The sequence below is a fragment of the Delphinapterus leucas genome, chromosome 17 (assembly GCF_059928025.1).
Source record: "Delphinapterus leucas isolate spDelLeu-1000000601 "Yukka" chromosome 17, BTC_Dleu_Yukka2, whole genome shotgun sequence".
Classification (NCBI taxonomy): domain Eukaryota; kingdom Metazoa; phylum Chordata; class Mammalia; order Artiodactyla; family Monodontidae; genus Delphinapterus; species Delphinapterus leucas.
This window is the reverse complement of record NC_143145.1, coordinates 80,658,905-80,683,033: the sequence shown is the minus strand read 5'-3', so window position 1 is coordinate 80,683,033 and position 24,129 is coordinate 80,658,905. Positions and strand designations below refer to the sequence as shown.

At 42.7% G+C, this 24,129-nt stretch overlaps 1 long non-coding RNA gene across 2 annotated transcripts; it reads right to left on the bottom strand.

Moving 5' to 3' along the window:
• Positions 1–37: 37 nt before the first annotated feature.
• On the bottom strand, positions 38–24,129 carry LOC149747062 (uncharacterized). 2 transcript variants are annotated; one of them, XR_016388562.1, is made up of 6 exons: positions 23,677–24,129; positions 19,671–19,784; positions 15,465–17,716; positions 1,751–5,245; positions 963–1,063; positions 38–826 (listed from the first exon to the last, which is right to left on the bottom strand). It is a non-coding gene; the product is annotated as an uncharacterized LOC149747062 (long non-coding RNA). The 2 variants fall into 2 exon arrangements; XR_016388561.1 differs by having other exon boundaries at positions 963–5,245; positions 23,677–24,128.

The following is a 24,129-nucleotide window of genomic DNA, read 5'->3' as shown; positions in this document are numbered from 1 at the left end:
TAATGTAAAATATCTTCTTATTAGGAGTTACGTTAAGTAAGCAAAGCTTCTTCTCACTTAAGGTTTACAAGAGGAGAAAAGCAGTAACAAAAGTGTGAGATAATTGTGAGTGTTACCAGCAGTCCAGCCAAATTCCTCCAGGGGCTTTTTGGTGCCCCTGTGGCTCCTGCCTGAACTGTTCTGCTTAGGAAGGATTCCTGAGGTGCCCAGACAACCCCCAGCATGTTGCTGTATTGATACATTGTGTTCAATGTGATAAACTAAGGACTCAAGCCTTTGCTTCCCAGTAGCCCAATTAACTGGAAAAAAGTATTGTTAGGTTGGGGGATATGTACCTAGTTTGCTTAAACTTCATGCCCCCAGAGTGGATGCAACAATTTATCCACATCACTGCGCTAGTGTATCAAAAGCAGTGTAACCTTAATCAACGTAGAACGCCCCAATAACCAGCCTTTGTAGAAGGAGTTTTTAAAGACATACAATTTAATAGTCATAAGTGATTTTAGAACAACCCCATCTTAGATTTTTGTCTTACAGAAAAACATTAAAGTAGATCCAGTTCATAACCCTCGGTCACATCTGTCAGAAGTCCTTAAGCCATGCTTCCGTATCCGTATGCCTTTCAGGTGCTCTGTGTTCCTTAGAGAGCTAAAACTTTCTCTCCTGGTCCAATTTCTTGTCTTTCTTTCCTCTCACTACTTTTAGTGTGTGGATCATCTTAACTTCTTCCAAAGAGAAAAATATTCTGAAACTCTTTTCAGATTTAATAGACAGTAAAGTATAATTTCCTCCAGAATTGTAGTTCTCATCTCCTTGACAATTTGGTCTGTATTTAAAACAAAATAAAGGAAAAGGTTATCATTTAAACTTTTAAAGATTTATGGGAAGCATACTGTCTACTTGGAAAAATTGAAACCCCAGAAGTTGGAAAATCAGATGAACTGAGGAAGGTGTTTTCATACCTCTTATTTGTACTTTCCAAACCCCCTGGGGTTGCCAGCTTGGGTGGAACACCTCCTAACAAGCTTTGTGGTGAGAATTTTGACACTTCCACTTCTGGTTCCTATTGGAAATATCACAAAATAAGCCTTCTGTGCAATATTTCAGCAATTGTCATGCCAATTCAGGAATTACAGATAAGAAGAAGTTAGCCAAAAACTTCAGAACTTTAAAAGGCTTTAGTCTGAAAGTAATAGTCAAGTTGTAAATGTACTCCAAAATCCCTGAGTTGAAGATAAATATATCTGGAAAGAATGCTCTTAGCTGAAATTAACAGAAAACTGAACTAACCCAGGCTTTAACAGGAGACATTGGCTGTTTACTTAAAATCCAAATTAGGAGATAAACCATCCAGAGCTGGGCCAGCCACTCCTCAACACTGATGCTGTCATTCTTTCCTCTCTATCGGCTTGAGCATCTGAAGCTTCTTCCAAGACTAACCATAAATTTGTTGTCTAATTCAGGACACTTCTGAGTGTGAAAGGGGGTGTTATCAATAATTACGGTGTGACGGCAGGATTCACCTGGGACTCTCTTAGGCAAACTAGTACCTATGGTTACATAAGTTTTTTTCTCACGTCATTTGCCGCATTGCCCCAGAATGGCTGCAGCAGTTCCAAAGATTGGTCCTATCACCATATGCAAAGGCAAGAAGCAAGGGGAAGAGGACATAATAACAAGCTTGCTTCCCAGGCCTGCTCCTTTATCAGAAAGAAGCTTTCTCAGAAGCCCTCAGTAGATATCTACTTACTTCTCATTGTCACCATTAGATACAGAGGTCGGGGCCCAGAGGGAGCCTCACCCAGAGGGTCCAGGAGAGGCCAGGGCGGGGATGCGCTTTCAGATGCACTGCTGTTTCTATGCGGTTTTAGCAAAAGGATTCACACTCCCAAACCCCATCCTGGTTGTATGTTGGATTCCTTCCGGTCAAGCGCCACTCATGAAGGTGCTATTTCACTACACTAAGTTGCACCTAGAAGGCCGGCCTGTCTCTAACACAGTTCCGTGATGCCAAGCCCTTGCAAAGGGTGCAGATGCAGCAAGTGACCACACACCTCTCTCCTTAAAAGAACTAAAAACAGAAGAAGAAGAACGGCAATATCAAAAGGAGAAGTTCTAAGCACCAGGCCCCAGGCCACATGTTGTGTGCTGGTATGTCCAGGGCCATAAAAACTGAGGGAGTGCCAGGGGCTGTGCGCGCTTCTTTCTCGGCATCTCTGTGCTCCTGGTGGCAGGGCTGGTGGTTCAGGTGTTACAGAACCACACAGGCAGTGCCTGCAAGCCTCTCTTCCCTGGTCCCCCGCACACTGGCGATTCCCTCAGTTCCGGAGATGGACCAGGCCCCCAGCAGTGCTGACCACAGCAGAGCAACGGCAGGAAGGGCATCTCCCACGGCGTGACGAGGATCTTGTGAAAAGTCGTGCCGGGGCCCCAGTGGACAGACCTCTGCAGCCCGCGTGAGAAAAAAGAGAGCTTCCAAGATGGGTTGCTCCAGCAAAATGGGTGTCCTGGAGCCAGCGTGCGCCAATGTCCACAGCTCCAAATCCATCGCCGAGGATTTCTCAGAAGTGGAGAGCGTTGGTTGACTTCACGTTCTGTGAATCACTGCACGTAGCGCCCCATCCAATAGGGCAGCCAGCTGCTTTCCTAAATCTGCAGCAGAGGGACTTGGATTGCCCTGCTGCAAAATCCAGAAAGAAAGTACTGGACGCTGGGGTTGACAAAATTAGCCCAATAAGAAAATTAATAATTAATTTAAATGATCAGTTAATTAATTAAATGGAAGCCAAATTAAGAGGCTGTTAGATTTTCCAGTCTGGTTATAGCATTCTATGTTAAAATTATCAAATTCAAGTGTGACAATCTTATATTTTTAACTTATGATACTTAGCTCATTAACTAATAAAAAAATCTCAATAATAAAAATACTCAATAATAAGCTGTTATAAGATGAGGTGCTACTTGCAGCAACATGGATGGACCTAGAGATTGTCATTCCGAGTGAAGTAAGTCAGACAGAGAAAGACAAACATCATATGATATCACTTATATGCGGAATCTAAAAAGAAATGATACAAATAAACTTATTTACAAAGCAGAAACAGACTCACAGACTTAGAGAGTGAACTTCTGGTTACCAGGGGAGAAGGGGGAGGGGGGAGGGATAGTTAGGGAGTTTGGGATTGACATGTACACAGGGCTATATTTAAAATGGATACCCAACAAGGACCTACTGTAGAACACAGGGAACTCTGCTCAATATTATGTAACAACCTAAATGGGAAAAGAATTTGAAAAAGAATAAATACATGTGTATGTCTAACTGAATCACTTTGCTGTACACCTGAAACTAACACACCATTGTTAATCATCTATACTCCAGTATAAAATAACAAGTTAAAAAAAAATATGAGGTGCTGTGCCTATTCTGCAGGGAACAAAATATTTACTAGACATTTATTTAGGAATTGGGAACCCCACTCTGTACTTTACATGTTGTCTCATCTCATTATATAACACTCACTATTCTTTAGGGTTTACTAGGTTCCAAACCCTGTACGAAAGTCTCTGTATGTATTATTAATTCATTTAATTATTATAATAACCCAATAAGACTGTTAGTATCCTAATTTTTCAAAGTGGGCTCATGGGGCACAGAGAAGGTAAGTAACTTGCCCGAGGTCACACAGTAAGCTCGGAGCTAGGACATTCACAGGAATCTGGCTCCAGGGTGTGTTTGCTCCAACCACAGCTGCCTTCCAAAAAACCCCCGATGAATTGTCCTCTGAGAAAGTGACAACCGTCAGACCTTCCCACCAAAAGGATGTGCTGCTTCCTTTGCCCACTTATTCTATTCCACACGTCTGAAGACCAGAGACAGCTTTTAGTAAATGTTGGCTGAGCAAATAAAGGTATAAGTATTATTATTTTAGTTTTACAGGAAAAGTGGGAGCTCTGAAGAGCTACGTCAGGCAGAACCACTCAAGATGCAGTCTACTGTGTCTGCTTCTAAAGCCCTGATGTTTGCCCGTCTCTCACTGTTGGCAACATGGGATCCATACCCGCGCTATGGATTCTCCCGGCATGCATTGTCATGCATGTGTTTGCAAGACATTCTCCTCAATTCACCTAAGAACTTCTTCAGGGGAAGGGGGTGGGTGTGGGGGGGAGAATGAACGCGAGTGGGGAGTCATTTTATTCTCCTTGGCATCCCCAGCTGCCCACTCACTCTTTATAACAAACGAAGAACATGCAGCACAGTTCGCTGGAGGTATTATAATAGAAATTCCATGTTATTTTTTTTACAGAAAGTAACCAAGAGGAGATCATTTTTATTCTATCACTGTAACTTTTGCTTGAGAAAAACATTAACAAGTGTCCCCTTCCAGAAATCTCACAAATCAATTTGTGTAGTCACTGAGGTCCTGCAGCCATCTGTTACTCAGCTGTGAAAGTTGTTTATTCATACTTTTGCCCATTCATCTGTTTTGTGTTTCCTTTCGTCCATTTCTCACTTAAGATAAACAAAAAACTGTCAGCGTGTGACGGATGCCAAGACCCGAATCTGCCTCTGCCCAGAAGAAGGGTGTTTGTCAAGGGAGGGAGACCAGAGGGTGGAGGGAGGAAAACCCCCTTCTTACTCTTCCAAGACAGAAGGTCATTTAAAATTTCTGATTATGTAGTCCTGCATGTCTGACCTTTGAAATGCCCCTTGGATTTCAAAAAACATGAGCAGTGTCAGATGGAACCATTCTAGTCATACAAACATTTCCAACACTATTACTACTTTTTGAATTGTTTAAAGAATTGCCGATTCTTTTACCTAGGCAAAACGGTTTGTTTCTCTAATTCAGAGAACAAGTTCATAGAAATGTACAGGTTTTCTAACAAAGGAAATACTATTCTCTTATCAACCCAGAAACACTGGGAAAGATATTATTAGTAATTCCTCACCACCTTTTCCTAATGATATTTTTGAATCAGTTTCCTCCAATTAAATGTTGTTAGTGACAGAATACCCAAACCAAATTGAGTTAATCAAAATGAAATTAATTATTCCACATACCTAAAAAGTCTAGAGGTAGGACTGAATTCAGGAAAGTCTTGATCAGAACTTAAGTAAAATTGCTATGTGCTGGTTTCTTCTGTCTTTCATGCTTGCTGCCCACTGTGCAGATCTCATTCTCATGTGCCTCATACATTAGCCAGATGGAGGAGAGAACTTCAGTGACAGTTTCCAGGTACTCTGCAGAGGGGAAGGATTATCTCTCTTAGTTCCAGAAGCCTCAGCAAATATCTGGCTATCATTCATTAACTTTGATGGTGATACATCCATTCTCCAACCAACCACTGAGGCCAGAGGAAGCCAAGGCTCTGATTGACCAAGCCTGAATCACTCACAACTTCTGGAGTTCGAACTGGGGATGGAGAGGTGAGTCTACCTGCTGGAACACTAATAGACCCTCAGAAGAAAGTCTGGAGCTATTAATCCGAAAAGGGCAAACAGATAACCAACAGGAAAGATACAAATTGCTAACTGTGTAACAGTACTTGCATACTATGGAAAATTAATCATAGATTTTTGTGTGTGTGTGTGTGGTATGCGGGCCTCTCGCTGTTGTGGCCTCTCCCGTTGTGGAGCACAGGCTCCGGACACGCAGGCTCAGCGGCCATGGCTCACGGGCCCAGCTGCTCCGCGCCATGTGGGATCTTCCCGGACCGGGGCACGAACCCGTGTCCCCTGCATCGGCAGGCAGACTCTCAACCACTGCGCCACCAGGGAAGCCCATTCATAGATATTTTTAAGTGATAACGTTAAAATCAGAACAAAATGTATCCACAGGAAAAGAAGCTATCAACAAAGTGAAAAAACAACCTATGGAATGGGAAAAATATTTGCAAACCATTTTTATCATAAAGAGTTAATATCCAGAACATATGAAGAACTCTTGAAACAATAGCAAGAAAAAAAAAAAAAAGAAAAAAGAAAAAACCAACCCAAGTAAAAAGGAAAAGAAACTGAATAGACATCTGTCAAAAGAAGATATACAAAAGACCAACAAGTACATGAAAAGATGCTCAATATCACTAGTTATTAGGGAAATGCAAATTAAAAACACAATGAGGTATCAGCTCACACCTGTTAGAATGGCCATCATCAAAAAAGCGAAAGATAACAAACGCTAGCATGGATGTAGAGGAGAGGGAACACTTGTGAACTGTTGGTGGGATTGTAAATTGGTGCAGCCACTATAGAAAACAGCATGAAGCATCCTCAAAAAATTAAAAATAGAACTACTATATGATCCAACAATTCTACTTCTGGGAATATAGACAAAGAAAATGAAAACACTAACTTGAAAAGATATCTGCACCCCCATGTTCATAGCAGCATTATTTGCAATAGCCAAGCCATGGAAACAACCTAAGTGTCCACCAATAGGTGAATGGATAAAGAAATTGTGGTATATATACACAATGGAATATTATTTAGTCATAAAAAATGGGGAAATCCTACCCTTTGTGAAAACATGGATGGACCTTGAAGGCATTATACTCAGTGAAATAAGTCAGACAGAGAAAAACATACGGCATGATCTCACTATTTATTTATAAATTATTTATTTATTTATAAATTCGTACGTCAAAGTCCTAACCCCTGATACCTCAGAACATGACTGTTTTGGAAATAGGACCTTTAAAGAGGTTAAATAATTAAACAAAGTCATGAGGGTGGGCCCTCCTGCCACGTGACCAATGTCCTTATGAGAAGAGGGGATTAGGACCCAGACACACAGGAAAGAAAGACCATGTGAAGGCACAGGGAGAAGGCAACCATCTATGAGCTAAGCTGATGGGCTTGAAACAACCTTCTGACACCTTGACCTTGGACTTCCAGCCTCCAGAACTGTGAGAAAATAAATTTCTGTTATTTAAGCCTCCCAGTCTGTGGTTCTCTGTTACAGCAGCCCGACCAAACTAATACAGGGTCCAATCTCCCCATGTGAACATCTAAGACAAGAAAGAGAACATGCTGCAGGGGGCCCCCAGGCTGGCTGCCTGCTGATGTCTCAGAGCTGAGTCCCTCCCTAGGAACTGTCCTAGGCTAATGGGACATGCCTCCTTCTTTAGGGGCAGCTCACACTGCGAGATATAGAGGTCTAGCCCCCAGCCTCATCTCACAGTTCCTCCTGGCATCAGCTTGGCCTCTGTCACAACTGCATCACAGCTCAACAGCAGCTTCTACCTAATTCTGCTTTTCTCACTCCCTTCTCCCCTAGAAACACCGTCCCAGTAAGCATACCCCAATACATGTAAAATAAAACACACAAGTCTCCATCTCAGGGTCTGTTTCCAGAGGAGCCCAGCCTATGAAAAAGACTCTGCACATATGGACCAAAGCCATCCTTTTTTCCCAAAGTGCGGGTCCATCTACACCTGTTCAGAATTAAGGCCCCCATCTCATGCTGTGCCCTCTGTGGAACCCACCCAGTTGGAAGTAATCCAGCTTCCCCTGAACGGCCAGTGGTATCACTACCTCTTTTTCAAGATGTTTACCACTTCTACTTTGTTTAGTGTCTATTTATGCATATGTCTTATTTCTTTTATCACAATGAATATTCTTTGAGGTCAGTGTCTGCCTGCTTCATTCGTATGTTTCCAAAGCCCTGGCACAATGCTTATTGTTATGAAAAGTGGGAAAAAATCTAAATCCGAAGCTGACCATCTCTCTTTTATATAACAAGTGGTTGCCTTTAATCATTTATCTAGCCACCGTCATGTTCATCCATTTACATTTTTTAAGAAGGCCACAGTTATATGAGAGAAGAAAGCCAGAATTGGATTCTATTGATATTTATATTAGAATTATAGTTAGGTTACAATAGCCAAGTAGGCCAAGCAGAATTCCATAATGTCAAGCCACCTGGTTGATTTGCCAGATGAAAATAATAATGGTGATACAACTGCTGTGTATGGTAACAACTATCACCCAGGAAGTGTTCACTACTTCCTATGTAATATACTGTAATATGCTCTGTGCCATAAGTACTATCAACCTCATCTTAAAAAAGAAGAAATTCATGGAAAGTAAACAACTTACCCATAATGAGTCTATATATATATACATACATATATAGAGAGAGACAGAGAGAGAGAGAGAGAGAAATGATCACCACAGTAAGTCTAGTAAACACCTGTCACCATACATAGTTATAGATTTTTTTTCTTGTGATGGGAACTTTCAAATATACAATACAGTATTATTAACAAGCATTGCCATGCTGTACATTAGATCCCCAGGACTTAATAATACTTATTTTATAACTGCAAGTTTATGCCTTTTGACTCCCTTCTCTCATTTTACCCACCTCTGGCAACCACCAGTCTCTTCTCTGTATCTATGAGCCTGGGGTTTGTTGCTTGTTTGTTTGTTTGTTGTTTTACATTCCACGTATAAGTGAGATCATATGGTATTTCAGTACAGGGCAAATGCTAGTCTGCTTGAAGCCCCATAAATCCCTTATGCTAGCCTCACTGTTTTCTTTCTTTTCTTTTCTTTTCTTTTTTTCCTGCTCTGATTGGGTGAGTTTCTCTGCCTTGTCTTCAAGTTCACCGATCCTTTCTACTGCTCCATCCAGTCTGCTGAACCTCCTGCCCCTAACCCGGTGTACTGGCTTGTTCTAGGGTACTTTTAGTACTCTTCAGCTCTGTTACTTGTGTTTGGTACTTTCTTACATTTTCTATCTCTTTGTTGAAGTTCTTGCTGTGTTCTTCAATTCTTCTCTCAAGTTTGTTGAGCATTTTTATGACCATTATTTTTGACTCTTTATCAGAAAAATTACTTATCTCCATTTTATTAAGGTTTTTCTGAGGTTTTTTCTTGTTCTTTCATTTGGAACATATTCTTCTATGTCTTTGTTTTGCTTGACTCTCTGTGCTGGTTTCTACGCATTAAATGAAATATCCACCTTGGCAGTCTTGAAGAGTTGGCCTCATGGAGGCCTCATGAGTCTTGTCATTCAACCGTGCCTTATCCTTTGGCTGTCTCTCAAACCTCTGTATTGTCCAATCAGCCTATCTTGTTTTTAATAGCACCCCGTAGTTGGGTGTGTCATAATCTGTCAGTGACACAATGGAGAGGATCTCAGTCAGCACCTAGATTCTGGCTGACTGGAAGCCAGACTGTCTAACAGCAGCTTTTTTTTTTTTGTTTTTTTTTTTTTTTTTTTGCGGTACGCGGGCCTCTCACTGCCGTGGCCTCTCCCGTTGCGGAGCACAGGCTCCGGACGCGCAGGCTCAGCGGCCATGGCTCACGGGCCCAGCCGCTCTGCAGCATGTGGGATCTTCCCGGACCGGGGCACGAACCCGTGTCCCCTGCATTGGCAGGCGGACTCTCAACCACTGCGCCACCAGGGAAGCCCCTAGCAGCAGCTTTTGAAGAATGCAAATATATACAGTCCTGCAGGACAGCAAGCATAAGTCTTGCTGGCCACCAGGGTCAGGCAATCTGGAGGTGTCCCCTGGCCAGCATCTGCAAAAGCTGGGGATCTAGACCAGTGTTTAAGCTCCTTGCTGGGAGTTACCAGCTGTAGTCAGGTAGACAGAGAGTGAAGAGATGGCACCCCCCCAAGAAAGCAGCCCCACTATTCTCAGATGTGCCAAATCTGAATGCTGCCCCTGAAGGTGAAGCTCCGGGACCAGGAAGTAGGCCTTCTGGAGAGGCTGCGGGAGTGTTTGAGTCTGCTGTCCATGCAGTGCCCTGGGGATGGCAGCCTGCCATTCATGGGACCTAGGGCTGCAAGCCCCTCCCTTTGGGTACCGGAGTCAGGCGATCAAGGGGTATTCATTCCCTGGGTGGCAGCCTCAAAACCCGGTGCACCGGAGGTATAAACCAGGGTAGCGGATGTGCATAGAGGCTCCCGTCCGGGAGGTTCTGGTGCCCTGGAAAGCAATAGAGGGAGGGTATGCGGGTGGTGCCCACGGGCTGGAGTGAGGCAGAGGGAGAGTGGGCAGATAGGGCCCTCCAGCCTCTCCCCCAGAAAGCAGCCCAGCCCCTGCCCCTCAGACCAATGCTTTAAAATCAGCGGATGGGTCTCTCACATAAAGTCTGGGTGCTTTTCCAAGAGCCGTTCCTCTGTTCCCACAGCCCGCAGGTCTCGTGGGCACAAAGCCCTGGAACTTCAGATATTTGTGGGGTTGGTCTCTCAGGTGTGGAGCTGAAAAGTCTGAATGCCTGATGCGGGCCACAAAGCCTTCAGTTCTCAGGGAGAAGCTCCAGGTTCTGAGTTTCCTCCCAAATGTGGGTAGCTGTGCTGGCGATGGGGTTTACAGTGAGGTCGTGTCCCAGCCTCTCCTCCCCTCTTTGACGCGGTTTGCCTCTTGTTTGCTCAATGTGAAGCGGTCGCTCTGCCAGTTTTTAGTTTTTTTCCAGAGGAACTTGTTCCCTGTAAAACAGCTACAGATTCCATGTGTCTGTGGGAGGAGGTGGGTTCAGGATCTAAGTCGCCATCTTGAACTGGAACCTGGAGAAAAAGATTCTAAAAGGCGAAACAAATTTGGGGAACCCTGGGGAAAAGTCACACAGCTTTAGTCTTTAACATCAAAGTGTGTTTTTTGAATCTCCAGGAAAGGGATACATTATTCAGCGTTTCCCACATTTGACTAAAGCATCCTGACATGTGTACCTGTGTGCATGCACACACATCCGTCGAGAGCATCTCTCGGGACTGGTGATCCAACTGTGGTAGGCAGAATGCCCCCCAACAATGCCCATGCCTGTATCCCCATGGCAAAAGGACTTTGCAGGTGTGATTAAGCGAAGGACCTTGAGGATGGGGGGGTGGGTGGATTGTTTGGGGTTATCTGGGTGGGTTCAGTCAACTCACATGAGCACATGAAGCAGAACGCTGCCCCAGCCTGGAAGCAGAAGAGGAAGTCGGAGGGGGAGGTTAGAGAGATTCAAAGTAGGGAAAGGGTTTGATGCTCCATGGTTGGTTGTGAGATGTAGAGGGTCACCTGGAAGGAGAGGAACTAAGGTGGCCGCAGCTGACACCCAGCAAGGAAATGGGGTTCCGGTCCTACACAGAAGAAACTGGGCTCTGCCAACAACCTGGAGAAGCTTGCAAGTAGCTTATTCCCCAGAGCCTTCGGAAAGGGACTCAGCCCTGCCAGCTATCAGCCTTGTGACGCTCTAAGCAGACAATGCCGCTGGGATGCTCCGTGTCAGACTTCTGACTTAACTGGGAGATAAGAGCTAGATGTTTGAAAACGTTATGTTGGGGGTAATTTGTTATGGCAGCAAGAAAAGTTACTTTCCCTTCGTCTCTCACCACTGCCTGCTTTTCCTCTGCGCACCATTCACACTGCCCTGCCTGTGACTCCCTAGAAACAGATGTTCTCTCAAGTGTCTTGGGTTTGATCACTATGCCTGGAATGCTCTTTCCTTTATTTCTGTTCTTTCCAAGATGCAGCCTCTAATCCTCACCTCTTACCCCACACGCTCAGCAAGTCCTGACTGCTAAATCCATCAGGGCTCCATCTAAGCAACATCGGCTCCAGCACTGCCTGGTCTTCACATGGGAGCTTATGGTCCCCCATTTTCTGGTCCAGCTCTCCCAGGGGCCTTGAGAACAAGGGGGTGAACTTAATTAAACAAAGAGGCCATCAGGCTGAAGTGGCTCGAATGCTGTGGCAGCCTATGTAAGTAACTCAAAACCTAAGCCTGCACTGGCCTCAAGGTTACAAACTCAAAACCCAAGGACATCCAATCACAAGCAGCCCAGTAGGATTTTAGCTGTAACCAACCAGCCATTTCCTTACTCTGCTTCTGCCTTTTCTCTGTACGGTGTCTCCCCAGCTCCTGTGGGTGGAGGGCCCCTAAGCACTTCCTGTTTGTCGCTGCCTGATTCAAACGGATTCTTACTCAAACTGTTAAAAATTTGAATATGCCTCAGTTTATCTTTTAACAAAGGACACTATCTTATTCATGTTTTCGTCTCCACTATCGGGCTGGTATACAGAAGGCGATCAGTAAATGTGTACAACTGTTGAATCTAGACAAACACAGCCAGTCAACTGCTTACATTGCAGGACTGAACTTCAAAAGAGGTGAAGCCTGGAAACAGAGCTCTGGGGCCCCCTGAAGTGTGCAGACAGCAGAGCCCACCCAGCACAGAGGATGGGATAATACTTCGAAAAATATTTTCCGAAATATTTTCAATCCTTGCACCTTCTGTTGCCCTGAGGTTCCCTCCCCAATAACTAAAAGTCATTCATTTCTTCAGAGAGGGAAAGTACAGCCGAGAACAAAGGTGCCCTGACTTGGCTCTGAGTTTCTTATTAGGCTTCTTTTTTTTTTCCTCCAATGAGGCAATAAACTTGAAATCTGGGCTCCAGAGAGAGAAAAAGGGATTTTCTAAATTCCAAAGGCTTTTCATATCAAGAGCAATGCTTTAAGTCTGAGCATATAGTTTTAACATAAACCACACTGTATCCAATAGAGACATGTTAGTAACTTGTTTAATGTCTAAATCCAGGGATATAAAAGAAGGGAAGTTCAACCCACGGGTGGGGGGCCCCCAAACCCATGCTTTCTCCCACTAGAACACGTTGCATCAAAAGAATTTACTGCTTTTGAAAATACTGATTTCCCTGTAATTGGCCATATACCAACGAGGCTTAATGACCTCTGGGCTTCTGTGACGTAGAGCAGATTCTCACATAAATAGGTGGCTTTTCAGGTGACCTTTCAAGTGAGGGCCAATCCTTAGACTCCAGAAGGCTATGAAAATTTTGGTTTCCTTATTTAAAAATTGGTTTCAAATGTTATAACTGTCTCGGGACTTCCCTGGTGGGGCAGTGAAGAAGTCTCTGTGCTCCCAACGCAGGGGGCCTGGGTTCCATCCTTAGTCAGGGAACTAGATCCCACATGCATGCCGCAACTGAGAGTTCACACGCCACAACTAAGGAGCCGGCGAGCCACAGCTAGGGAGCCCACCTGCCTCAACTAAAGGAGCCCAGGTGCTGCAACTAAGGAGCTGACGCAACCAAATAAATAAATATTTTTAAAAATGTTATAACTGTCTCATAGTTAAATTAAACCCTAATACTGAACCACTCTGAATAATTCAATCATCCGTCCAACTAACTGGGAAAATTAGATTAGGCACATGAATTGTTTGACTGAAGAGGAGCAACTTAGTCCAAAGCAAGAAATGTCTTATGTTATTACTCCTTCCTCAATAGAGAAAATGGAATTTGGGCATGGGAATACCCATATGCATTGGTACCCTATATAGGTATTTAAATAATAAATATAGTATAAATATTTACATGGTGAAATATCCATGATCATTATGACAAAAGCAAGTTGAAAAGTAGTGTGTGAGGCATGATTCTGCTTCTATGTAAAGTTATTTCTCATTACATAGAATATCAGCAGAAAGCTTGGAAGTATATGCATACATGCCTGAAACAAGTGCTTAGCTAGTTATTTTAGGAAAGGGGGAAATGGAGAAAACAATTATATATATGTATGTGTATTAAATATATCACCGAACTGTTGAGTTTTTAACCATGAGCTATTGATACCCTACTTTTTGAATATAAATGCATGTCCTCCAGCCACATGTAAATCAAGGAAGTTAGAACACACCAAGACATGGAAACAACTTAAATGTCCATCAACAGATGAATGGATAAAGAAGATGTGGTATATATCTACAATGGAATACTACTCAGACATAAAAAAGAGTGAAATAATGCCATTTGCAGCAACATGGATGGACCTAGAGATTATCATACTAAGTGAAGTCAGAAAGAGAAAGACAAACGCCATATGATATCACTCATAAGTGGAGTCTAAAATATGGTACAAATGAACCTATCTACAAAACAGAAACAGACTCACAGACATAGAGAACAGACTTGTGGTTGCCAAGGGGGAGGGGGAGGGTGGGGGAGGGGTGGATTGGGAGTTTGGGATTAGCAGATGCAAACTATTATATACAGGATGGATAAACAACAAGGTCCTACTGTAGAGCACAGGGAACTATATTCAATATCTTGTGATAAGGATAAACAACGAGGTCCTACTATATAGGACAGGGAGCTATATTCAGTATCCTATGATAAACAATAGTAGAAAAGAATATGAAAAAGAATTTATATATATATATGTATAACTGAATCACTTTGCTGTACAGCAGAAATTAACACAACATCGTAAATCAACTATACTTGAATAAAATAAAATTTTTAAAAAATGCATAACCTCAGCCTATGTACTAGCTGACTTCTAGGAGAAGCAAAGTCATGGTAAATATCTCCCGTAGCCTAGAGATGCAGTCTCTGATTATTGCTTCTGTGGTCTCTCCCCAGGCCATCTCCAAGGCCACTCAGATCTCTAATCTTTCTTGTCAACGATCCTCCAAGTTTCACAGGGAGAGGATCCTTGTGATTCCTGGGCTATGTCTTTGGTCTCAGCTCAGTGGGGCCCTGCTTACACCAGATCTCAGCAGACACCTTCCATGAAAATGAAAACCCAAAGTATGGCAGGAAGGCCTGGTGACAGCTGTCCACAGGACCCCAGGACAGCCAGGGGGATGCAGACATGGACATGAGGGTTTGTTTCTGTCCGTCTTGGGTGTGCTCATGACCTCAGGGCAGGCTACTTGAACACAGGTGATGCAGACTGCAGCCAGCAGGCTTGGAGACAAGGGGAGACAGCACACAGGCTGATGGAGGAGAGGGTAAGCGGTCCAGCAGGTGGTGGTGTTTTTCCCCCTTTCAGGCAAGAACACCTGGAGGGTGTTCAAACTCAGTAAGGAAACTTCAGGAGGAAAGCAGAGAACCAGAAGCTGCGCAGAAAGAGACTGCAGTAAAGAGAAACAGTCCCGGAAGAGCAGGGAGTACTTCCGGGCAGTGATACTCACAATCCACTAGGCGGCGCGAGCGGAGGTGGGCAGAGGGATGTCAGAGAGGAAAAGACGGGAGAACGCTAAGCTTCAGTCTTCTCGAAAGATGTGAATAGGGAGCTTGACAGCTCTAGAAACACACTTATCAATACTAACACGGAAAGCTATTTCAAATGATCTCCAGGAAGTCACAAATAAAATGATCAAAGGCAATCCAATATATGACCATAACATTCGGTTAACCTATTATGTCCTTAAAGACGTCGGTGCTGTCCCCTAATGGACATTATTCTCATGTTCTATATTTTCTATCCCAGAAAAATACTTCTCAGTGTATTGAAGGCAAGGGGGAGACCCGTAATAGTGCTTCCCTTTGTCCTGGCTGAAACTGCTTTCAATCTGCTCCCTGCTCTTCCGTGATTGATCTCAGAGATAAAGGGGCCATTTCGCCGTGACATCGGGAAGCATTCAGTGTGGTTATCTGTTTGAGGTCACCTGAGAGTAGACAGAACCTGATGAAATGCGGTTTGACAGAGCACCTGAGCTTACCTGGGGGCCCCTGGCTGCAGACAGCAGAGGGGACCCACGTGGTCATAACACGGTTTGTCCGGAGAACTCTAGAGAGATGTCGCACTTGTGAGTCATTTTCAAAGATGACGCATAAAACTACCCATCTATTCCAGGACTGTCAGAAAAGAGCTCCCTTACTTCTTCACCGAAACCATCTTCCTCTCTTCTCTGACAAGTCTCTAAAAAATGTGAAATCAAAAAAATTACTTCAAACAGGTATATGTGTTGTTTTTAAATTTAGATTTATTTTTTATAAAGAAAACTACTTACAGCTCCTTGACCAGTCTCTGCAATCGATTCACCCACAATATTTCTGAAATTGGGCGTCTGCAAAGCTGCTGTGGGAAGAGCTCCCGGAATAGGGAAGGAATAGGGTAAATGGGAAAGAAACACGGGCAGGAAGGTGAAGAGGGGAAGGGTTTTGTGCCCATGAAGGCAGGCAGGACTAATGATAATAAAAAACCGGACATGGCAAACCTTGCCTTTGGTAACCCCACCTCCCTTTCTATCTCCCCCTCTCCTTTTCCTGGCACCTGCCTCTCAGGGTTCCATTCCCGTGATCTAGGCCAGTGGTCCTCAAACTGGGTCTGCTTGCCCAGCTTACGTGGGAATCAGACATTGTACACAAAATTTAAATTCCCTTTTTTCTTCCATTCCTGTTCTTTTTCTTCCCTCCCTAAAGGTCAGCTTCTACTCTGAATTTTTATGGTATGATCGTATATGGATTTCTTTTTTTTTTTTTTTGAAATTTACTTTTTCGTTCAACATTTTGTCTTTGAGGGAAATATAGATCTATTTCATTCATTTTAACTGTAGTCTGAAAACGCGTTGCATGAATATAAAACAGTATCTAACGATGGGTTACTATTCATCTCCTTCATGAGAGATGCTTAGATTATTTCCCATTTCTCACTCTCATGAACAGTGCTACTATGAATATTCATTTTCCTGTTTCCTATGCACACATTTGAGGGTTTCTCCGGGATATGTACCTAGGAGTAGAACAGCATAAGGATGTACATTTTCAGTTTTACTGGGTATTGCCAAATCGCTCCACAAGCATTTGGACCAATTTTCACTCCCTCCAGCATCATATGAGAATTCTATTCCCAGGCATCTTCTCATTCACTTGATATTGTCTTCCTTTTCATTTTTGTCCACCTGATGTGCGTGAAATGATAGCCTCTTGTTTTAAATTGCATTTCCCTGAGTCAGGAGGCATCCTTCCCTGCTGCTTAACCTTAAAAATGCATTCATTTCTTTCAAAAATCTTTTTCCCCCATTGCTGCCCCGTCTTCACTCACTTCCCACAGTAATTTCCAGTGTCACTGCTCCAGCAGTTGTCACTTTACACTCAAGTGCTTCTTGATCTGTCTGCCTCTCCCACTGCCCTGAGAACCTCCAGGATAACAGCTATATAACACTCATTCTCTCTAGATCCTGGCTGAAGCTCAGCGAATGTGTATGGAATTTAAATGCATACTAAATATTTTCCTTTGCTTTTACAACTGTATGCAATTTTGATTATTTTCATTACTTATTTACAAGTTGCATCTGCTATTTTCCCATATAATTTTTCTATTTTTTAAATAAAATAAGTTAACACCTCTTTTGTTATAATACCAAATTTTGTATGTCTGCTTATTGGAATTATCTTCTGCAATGGACATGGGCACTTAATATAAGGAAAGTAATGGGACTTGAGAAGTCATCATTTAAGAGGAAATCAATAACATATAAATGCATACTATGGTTAAAAAGAAAATGCAACTTTTCGGAATTGTAACACTACCTATTCAGCAGCCTATTTTCACAACTTGAATTATCTTAAGGTGAAATCGGAAATGGTATCTTTGAAATGCATGTATAGCAATAGTAGTTAATGCTCATGAAGAGTATACTGACCACAGCGCCCTTCTCACGTGTTTTACGTGCATTTCATCCTTACAACAACCTGGGATGTTAGTACTGTTGTCAGCACCATCCCAACGTCATACGTTGGGGATCGAGGCACAGGGTGGTGAAGTAACTTGCCCAAGGCTATAGAGCTGGGATTTTTCACCCAGTTGCCCCTTCTCCAGGAAGAGCTGAGTGGTGAGTGATGAACCAAGGCCACCATGGACATGGACCGTAAAGGAGAGAGAACCCCTGTGCTGCTCTGACTTACCACACACCTGTCTTGTCTTTTGCTTGATTTTGATTATAATGGATTATACATAGTGATGCTCTATCTGCAGAGAAAAAAGTAGATAGAAAGTGGTAAGGAATATTCATAAATTCAGGGGTTTGGAGAAAGACTGAGATATTTTAACAAAATCTTCCAGTAGTTTCTTCTGAATTGCATCCTGAGAACACCATGTGCCTTTATGGAATACATTTCAAGCTTAAAATCTACTTTTGAGCTAGAACTGTTCTCTAATTTTTTTTTTGCGGTACGCGGGCCTCTCACTGTTGTGGCCTCTCCCGTTGCGGAGCCCAGGCTCCAGACGTGCAGGCTCAGTGGCCATGGCTCACGGGCCCAGCCGCTCTGCGGCCTGTGGGATCCTCCCGGACCTGGGCACGAACCCGTGTCCCCTGCATCGGCAGGCGGACTCTCAACCACTGCGTCACCAGGGAAGCCCTGTTACAGGTTTTTAAAGTGACATAATCAGACCAAGATTTAAGGTCTGGAGTGAAAAGGGATGCACCAGAAAAGGAGAGATCAGACACTTTGAGATCACCTTGCCTACGGCAAAGGTACAAGATAAATACAATGAAATCATGATATAAGCAAGTGGTATAGGAAGCATAGGAGGAAATGAACTTGAATATATAATAGTTAGAATTATCATGACTAAAAGACCTATGAGACACTAAGGAAAGGGGAGATTCTGAGGTCTGAGGCTCAAGTGACTCCATAACTATTGAAGCCATTAATTATAATACAGAATTTATAATTAGGACTACTTTGAAAGGAAAGGTTAAAGTTTGAAAACAATGTGCAGATGTATGGTAAACAATAAAGCTGGAGGTATGGATAAAGATTCACCAGCTTTGGGGTGGTAAGTACCACAGCCTGGGTGGCTTAAACAACAGAAATTTGTGTTGTCACAGGTCTGGAGCCTGGAAGTCCAAGGTCAAGGCGTAGGGAGTGCCGGTTCTTTGTGAGGCCTCTGTCCTCAGCTTGTAGATGCCCGCCTTCTCTGTGTCCCCACGTGGCCTTTCCTCTGTGCCTCTATAAGGACACCGGTCATATTGGATTAGAGCCCCTCCCTTATAACCTCGTTTAACCTTAATTACCTTCTTTAAGGCCCTTTCTCCAAATAGAGGGACCTTGAGGGGTTAATGCTTCAACATATGAATTTGGGGGAACACAACTCAGTCCATAAAAGGGTGCTAGTTGGTGCTTAAAAAATCGTGAAGCTGCCCAGACTATGATGGAGAACGAGCCCCGGGAACCTCCAACCTTTGAAAGCGGTGGGGGATAATGCAGAGCCGGCCCTATAGAGTACCAGAACTAGAAGATTTGAGCAAGACCCTTACTGCTCTGTACCTCTGTTGCTTCCCCTATTAAAAAAAAAAAAAGAGGGCTTCCCTGGTGGCGCAGTGGTTGAGAGTCCACCTGCCGATGCAGGGGACACGGGTTCGTGCCCCGGTCTGGGAAGATCCCACATGCCGCGGAGCGGCTGGACCCGTGAGCCATGGTCGCTGAGTCTGCGCGTCCACAGTCTGTGCTGCGCGATGGGAGAGGCCACAGCAGTGAGAGGCCCGCGTACCGCAAAAAAAAAAAAAGAAAGAAAAAAGTGCAATGATTGCCTTTGTTTATGAAGATTTTATAAAAATATCATGTTTTATTAGTCAGGGTCCAGCCAGGAGACAGAAACCACACAATGTTTGCAAACACAATGTTGAACCTAAAGAATGATTCGCAGAAGATTGGGGACAAGGATAGCTGGCTGCTGAGCATAAGGAGAATGTTGAGAACTTGGGTGCAGCAGATGTGAGGTTAACCCCAACTTGTGGGCTCAAGAAAGATCTTCCCCAGACCTCCCTGCCGGAACCCAGACCTGGTGTGGGCGGCATGGCTGTGACTCGCTGATGGCAGACAAGGCACTCGGGTGTCTCACTATTGGGACTTGCTGGAAATCTCCTCTCTGGGAGGTGGGGGAGACATTCCACAGGGAGGTGCAGGGCCGAGGGACTCACCAGATGCTGGGGATACTGCTGTCCACTGAGCACTGCTGTATTAGTCCAACACGGTTCTCTGGGCAACTCGGTCCTGCCAGGCCCCAGGCAGGCGTCTGGGATAAAGATCAGGTGCTGATGTGTAGAAAGTACCCTGTAAATGTTAGTTATTTACTACTATCACCACTATGACAACTACTGGCACTCCTGCTACTGCTACTGTTGTGCAGTGTTTAAGAGCTAGCCCTCCAGAGACAGGCAGTCCTGGGTTCACATGCATCTGCCACTCATCAGCTGTGGGATATTGGTCACGTGACTTAACCACCTCAAGCCTCAGTTTTATCTTCTGTGAAATGGACATGATAATAGTATTCACCTTTAGGATTTGTGGTGAGCACAAATAGGAACATAAAGGTACACTGCCTTACACAGTACATAGTAATGGATCTTACAAGTGGATTTGCAAATTTTTATTTTTTGTAAATAGTAGACCACTTTCCTTCTACTGAATGGTCTTTGGCAATTCGTATAAAATTGAAGGATAGAATATAGTGAGACAGTAATAAATAAGTTGAGTGCATAAAAGCCCAGTGGCTTTTAATGTGGTCAATCCCCCTTATTTCTTGGGGGTTTCTTGGGTCTGAATTTACAAGATAAATTTTAATCTGATGCCTCACTTATTCAGTGTATACAGTGGATAAGAGTTCTAATTCAATTCAGAACTTCTGAGATGGTGAATTTGTCAGGTGCCTTACAAGCCAATAGCAAATGTATTGATCATCGTGCCCTCCAGACTCCCACATCAAATTCCATTATAGAAGCTTCCGCTGCTCCATGTGGGAGAACTGAAAAGACTGAATCACCAAGTCACGCTAAAGAAACTGTCTGGTTTGTGTGCAAACTTGTATATTGGCATCTTCTACATAATCCAATGAAGATCTGAACTGGAAACATAATCTCTACTCTCTAGCCTTAGTGATTATATTTTCAATTACCACTTATTTTCAGGCACATCATGAAATGTGAGGATTGAAGGACCTGGTAAATGCATCCAGTTCACTACTTCTTGGTTGATCCGTTATAGATCTCTACTACACCTGCTAATCTCAGCTCTGCTCAACAGAGAGCAGACAAGTCCAAAAGCAGAAACTTGTCATTATCAAAACCATGTGATGACCTAGAAGGGTGGGATGCGGAGGGTGGGAGGGGGGCCCAAGAGGGAGGGGATATAGGGATACATAGAGCTGATTCACTTTGTTGTACAGCAGAAACTAACACAACATTGTCACGCAATTATAATCTAATAAAGATGAAAAAAACAAAAGAACAATGAGTTTGGGCGAATCCTATGACTAGTCACAGAGGCTGTCTTCTTCCAGGGGACAGTCCAGCACTTTTGATGATGGTGTTAAATTGGTTGAACTCAGTTGCTGTTCTCTAGCTTAGTGATGAAACTAACATATTTCAGGATCACAACATATTATTACCTAGAGACAGCAGTTCATAGAATTCCTTATTCCCTTGTTTTAATTTTTTTCTCTGTTTTTAGTACTCATAAATTATTGATTTCAATATAAATGAGAGTTCATCTGACCTATCCAAATATCTGGAAAGCTTTTTTACAAAGGGAAATAAGTCCCTATGTTTCTCTTTTTTCTTGTAATTGCTATAGTCACCACTTTCATATTTGCAGGTGGTTATTTGAAAACAAATAACAATCTCCAGTTTGTTAAATATTCATCCAAACAAGGTTTAAAATCGTTGGCAGAACAATGATTACTCAGAACATTAGAGTCCATGGCAGAACAATTATTAAAATAAAAGTCCATAGAGAAATAAGATAAAGAATCATAATGATTTGTCATAACTGTAGAATTAAAATGGGCACCCCTCGCTTCTGAATGTGGTATAGTGGTAGCTATACCACATTGTCCATTGGTATTGTCCAATGGTATTGTCCATTATTGGACAATTGTCCAATTGTCCATTGTCCAATGGTATTGTCCATTATTGGACAATAATGGAAGAAGAAAAATGCTTTTTATTTTCCTGTAGGAACAATGTTGATATTAGGTATTGTGTTATTTAATCAAGAATCTAATATGAAATAAATCACATATGACAAATTGTCCTTTCTAAAAGTGTATATATGACTCAACATCTATAATCAATTCATATATTACTATAACTCCAGGTCTACAAAATATGTATAACTATTTCTTCACTTCCATTATACACTGTATTTCAGTATCCTAAAAAGTATGTAAAGAGTTTTTAAAATATGCAACTTTACTGTTTCATACTTTGAGGTAAACTAATAAATGTTCTCCTGGCATATTAAAGATAGCTGTAAATTCGTTGATCAGCCTTCCTTTGAGAGGTGGGGCAGTTTTCCTTCCCCTTGAATCTGGGCTGGCCTGTGACTGCTTTGTTATAGCCAGTACAGAGGAAACGATGCTATGCTAGTTTAGGACTCACCCTTTAAAAGGACTGACAGCTTCTACCTCTATCTCTTGGAAATTGAGCTGCCTTGTAAGAAGACTGACTACCCACAGCAGAAACCACATGGTAAATCCTGAGAATATTCAGAGAAGGAGAGAAGTTCAGTGAGCCCAGCCTTCCAGCCAACTCCAGCAGGGCGGGTACGCATGAGAGTAGAGATATCGTGGAGTCTCTAGCAACCTGCGCAATCCAATATGGCAGCCACACATGGCTACTGGGCCCTCAAAGCCCAAACTGAGATGTGCCATAAGAGTGAAATGCACATTGGATTTCAAAAATCACACCAAAAATATCTCATTAAAATTCGTATATTGATTATATGTTTAAATGATAATATTTTAGATGTATTGGGTGAAAATAAAATATGCTATTAAAGTTAATTCTACTTATTTAAACTTTTTAAATGTGGCTATTAGAAAATTTAAAACTCTATGCATATATGTGATTGGACAGCACCGCTTGAAGTTGCCCCAAACATCAGCTTACAACTGCTGGGTGACCCCAGGCGATGTCACATGAAGCAGAAGACGCAGCCAGCTGAGCTATTTCTGAATTCTTAACCCACAAAATTTGTGACATATAATACAGTAGTTGTTGTATTAAACTACTAAATTTTAGAGTAGTTTGTTCCATAGCAATAGGTAACTGGAGTTATACATAAAAAATATTAAGTAACTGATAGCTATTATACTCAATCTTTTAGAATTTAGAAGGGAGAAATGTGGTTGATTCAAGTGTCATTTTCACCATTATTTTCCATGCATTTTAACCTAATGCCTTACTTTTGCTTTGAATTATTTGTAACAAGTATGGAGCCTCATATTTATTGAATGTTTTATGATTTTTCTCCTTGAAAAAACAGCTCACATCTCCCTTTTGTTAACTACTAAAGAGATCATGTAGGTAGAGAAATAAAGTGCAGAAAATGAAAAACAATATTTTAATTATACATCTTCAAATGAACAAAGTAGGGGATCTCACTGCTTTATTTATTAGTTTCATTATCCATGTTAGTACTTACAGTTATGAACTGAAATATCAGAAAAATCATTGTTCAGGATTCTTAAGCCAGGAAGCCTTAGATTTAGAGATCAGTTATACTATTTTATAGCAAGTCACGTAGCTCCTATATGAACCTCAGTTTTCTCAACTATACAATAAGAATGATAACACTAATTACCTATTGGGATTATTGTGACGATTAAATGCGCTAATGTGTGTAAAGCACTTATCTCAGGGTCTGGCACAAAGTAACACTCTAAATGTGGGGCTTCTAGTAATGATAATGTAAAAATTATATACAAATAAAATATTACATATTGGGGTATGGTGTAACTATGATAACTCCAGGTATTATGAAAATGTCATCAACTCGATTACCTCTTATTTATCTCTTAAGTAAACAGGTGAGCATCAGGCCTGATTCCCACAGTGATCAATAGATGTCCAGCAATGAAGAGTCATCAGACCTCTTGGAAACAGGAAGCAGAGCATTCCAGGGGGCTGTGAAGATTAAGTTACTTACCCGTGGAGATCTCGTGCGCGCATGCTTCTCTCTCTCTCTCTCTCTCTCTCTCTCTCTGTCTCAAAACCCAGATGTTTGGAATCTCACCAACATCATCGAAGACCTTCTGGACTGGAAACAAAACGAGTGTAGAGAAAGAGGAAGCAGTTTTAGTGAAAGCACCACGGGGAACAAACCAATAAAAAAGCAGGAAGCTCAGCACAAGCCTGATTTATGTCGCTGCATTTTTCTAGCTCTCAGCTATTCCCCCAACACACACGCACACACGCACCCCAGCACCTCCTCCCATGAGCTTTCTTTCCTGCTTTCACTCTCAATTTTCTCTTTGGAGCATTTGGTAAAACCCTCTTTTTATGTCATCCTCCCCCCATCTCTCGGGAAGAGCCTCAGAAGGTGTGTTAGAAGGAGTGCGCTGAGGGCTCGTGGACGTGAATCATGAAGTACTGTCCCCTC